The following is a 3,996-nucleotide window of genomic DNA, read 5'->3' on the forward strand; positions in this document are numbered from 1 at the left end:
AAATGAAACTCGTCCGTCAGAAAGATAGACAGACGAATAGAAACATTGAAAGAGAGACACCCAGACGCAGAGAGAAAGAGAAAGGCGACTTTCCGCCAAATCAAAGCTTGTACGAGTGAGATTATCAGAGCAGCAGGGAATGATCTGAGTGGATTAGCAGTTTCCTGCCCGGGCACAATAGACTCCACCAGGAAACCACATCAAACCACACATGTACCCTTACACACACACACACACACACACACACACACACACACACACACACACACACACACACACACACACACACACACACACACACACACACACACACACACACACACACACATAAAGACATTTGTAAACATGCAGGTCATATTGTGTGTGTGTGTGTGTGTGTGTGTGTGTCTGTCTGTGTGTGGTTGTGTGTGTGTGTGTGTGTCTGTGTATTGTTGTGTGTGTGTGTGTGTGTGTGTGTCTATTGGGCAGGGAGCAGAAGGCCAGGCTAAAGGGTTGAAAGCTAAAGAAAGAACAAGGAGTGAAAACCAGCAGGAAACTGACTAGTCACTTTATCCCAGCTTCACTCTCTCTCTTTTCTTCCCATATCACATTTTGAGCAGATGTGCATGTGTTTTTGTGTTTCTGTATGTGTGTGTGTGTGTGTGTGTGTTTGTGTGTGTGTGTGTGTGTGTGTGTGTGTGTGTGTGTGTGTGTGTGTGTGTGTATTGAGGGTTGAGTGAGAGGGGATAGAGTCTGGTTTTAAATCAAAGCACTACTGGGTGGGTGTGTTTAGGGGTGTATGCGTGTGTATAGATGCGTGTGTCTAGGTGTGGGAAACATGCCTTTAAAAGATTGTTTCCATTCAGCTTCTCTCTGATATACATCTGTCTGTCCGTCTGTCCGTCTGCCGTCTGCATGTCTAACTGTATTTATATCTTTCTTCTATCCTGCCATCATCCTTTACAACTATATGTTGGCCTAAATACCATTAATTGATAACTCTTAGTTCAATGAAAATGTGTTTGAATATTATGTTGTAAAACTAGTTTGGTTTGTTGCTGCATGATGCAGGTATTCTATGCAAGGTCCTCTATTCTACCTGATGCTCGGTGCTGAATAACTTAACACTCAATCAGATGTTTGCATTTAACATTCAAAATGTTGGATTAATAATTTAACATGGTTTAAATCGACAATCAAATCACATGCATTTATGAGAGCGCATTTAAAAAAGAAAAAAACAGCACTGGCCAAGGCGCTCTATAATATTATGTTTGAACTTCCAGTCAATCAACAAAGGTTTTGTCTGTTTAGCTGTTTCTAATGACGATTACACAAGCGTTCAAGTCGTTGAATCCCTCTATCCCTTGATCTGTGGGAGAATGCTTGTCACCAAACAAATACACGACCCTTTGATTACAACACTGGCTCTGTTTGCCTTTTCTCTCTCCCTCTCCCTCTCCCTCTCCCTCTCCCTCTCCCTCTCTCTCTCTCTCTCTCTCCCTCTCTCTCTCTCTCTCTCTCTCTCTCCCTCTCCCTCTCTCTCTCTCCCTCTCTCTCTCTCACACACACACACTCACACACACACACACACACACACACACACACACACACACACACACACACACACACACACACACACACACACACACACACACACACACACACACACACCGAGCCATGGATGATGCTGAAAAGGCAGAGTCCCCTTTTTCCCCCTGTTATGCAAATGACATCGTTTTTTAAAACGGCTTGAGTGAGAATTAAATGTGAATTAAATGAGGCTTGGGTCCTTTCTCTCTCGTCCGTCCGGACGAGGCGAAGCCCCCGTCGCCATGGGAGATCCCCACGCCGTCGCTATGCCTGTTAGCACGCTGACAAGATGAGAAGTGACATAAATACCGTGGCCGGCGCGCAATCCAATTACGCGGCGTGGCCCTCCCTCAATACCTGCAAGCCAAGGAGCGCTGTGCTGGCGTCCTCGCATTCAGCCCGCATAACCCCCCCCCCCCCCCGCTCCCCCTCCCCCGGCCCCCATTCCTAGAGTAAGACCCCGGCCACACTGAGAACCACGCCTGGCCTTGGCCCTGGGTCCCTCTAAGCCACTGCCAGCTCTCTGTCTCAGCCGTTAACCCCACGCTCAACCCTGCAGCCGCGGCTTAATGCCAGCAGTGTGGGGCCAGATCCCCACGAGGCCTAAACACACACACACACACACAAACAAACACATGCACACACACACACGCACACACACACGCACACACACACACACACACACACACACACACACACATACGCATGCACACACACACACACATACGCATGCACATGCAGTTGATGCTGTCTATGAGTATTTCCTCAGGTCAGCACCTCAGCACCTGAGATAAATGTGTGTGTTGGTGTGCTGTGTGTGTTTGTGTGTATGTGCATGTGTGTGTGTGTCATGTGTGTTTGTGTGTTTGCGTGTGTGTGTATGTGGGGGTGGACCATTGCCCTGGGGCTCTAAGTAAGGGTCCAGTGTTGTGTCGGGGAGCTCAGTCTTCTCACACTGACAAACAACACCGGGAAAGAATTCAAAGTTAAAGAAAACGATGGATGGGCGGAAGGATGGATTGACGGGTGGATGTTTTGATCCACACGCTAAACCGAAGATTTTGCTTTATTTTGTTTAACATCAACATCACAGACTTATGAATGAAACCCGAACGTGTTTGAGTATATGTCTCTGATGTCCGGTTGGGGAACCCTTTTTCAGTGGACCGCCCACGCATCTCCTCTCGCTGCCCCCTCATCCACATTCATGACCCGTCCCATGAAAGGGAAGCACCTCAAGACGGAGGCACCCCCCCCCCCGCCTGCGTGGAACCCCTGTGAAGCTATGGGACACGTCAAGAGCAGCCCCAGGTCGGTGTGAATGCTGGGTCACCCTCTCTCCCCTCCACCCTCCTTCCTCCTCCAGTGCATGCTCCCCTTTTTGCAAACCATCATATAAACCAGAGCTGACAACCAAATCGCCGGTATCACTACTACGCCCCCCATCCCCTCACACACACACACACACACACCCTCCCAGCGGCGCTTGGCTTGTGTTTGGGCCCCCAAAAGAAGCCCCAAACACAAACCCCCCCCATAGCTCCCCTTTTTTTAAACCACGGGCTTTTACAAGCTCTGGTCCAAAACAACCTGCCAGGGGTCTTGCAGGGCCCTGGCTGCAGTGGCGCTGGGGGAGACCCGAGGGGACGGGGAGGAGACAGCGAGGGGCGAACGGCAAAGAGTGGGAGCGGCGGTTCTGATGCGGGATCCGCTGGGAGAGCATCTATGTGCTGCTGCCCCTGAGCTCCCATGACCAATGTACAACTAATGAGGAGGCTCAGGCAGCCCTGAATGACTCACTGTCGCCCGCGTTCCCCGCCCGCTAGAACCGGTCATTTAGCGGGCTCTACGGGAATTATGCCACGAGGATTGAATGAAAAAGGGTGCGTGTGTGTGAGTGTGTGTGTGTGTGCGTGTGTGCGTGTGTGCGTGTGTGTGTGTGTGCTTGTGTGTGTGTGTGTGTGTTAGTGAGTATTTCACACGTTTGTTTCTCGTCACAAGTTAATTGCCCTAACCCCCTTTTTTCACAACATGAATTCTAATGCTGGCACCTAGTGAATATATCGAGGATCAACTTGCTGATATGTTTACTTGTTTATTGGAGTGATTATGGCTGCAAAACAACACAGCTTTTAGGGCCAAAACAATGACATTGTTTTCTAAGATATTATAGATTTTAAGATTTTCCAACGTTAAATAGTCCTAAAGGTTTTGCATTTAGCAAACATAAAAAAAGCTAATTATCCAAATTAAACTGCTCTATTGGTGTTCGATATTAAAGACAATTTGGTAATAACCATTTCTAAAACTCATTTTATACACATACACACACACACACACACACACACACACACACACGCACACACATAGAAGAAAACCCCGATATGTTCCAGGCTTAGCAGTAACTACAGTAGGTCTACACAG

Source organism: Pollachius pollachius (assembly GCF_949987615.1).
Source record: "Pollachius pollachius genome assembly, chromosome: 9".
In the NCBI taxonomy this organism is placed as follows: Eukaryota; Metazoa; Chordata; class Actinopteri; order Gadiformes; family Gadidae; genus Pollachius; species Pollachius pollachius.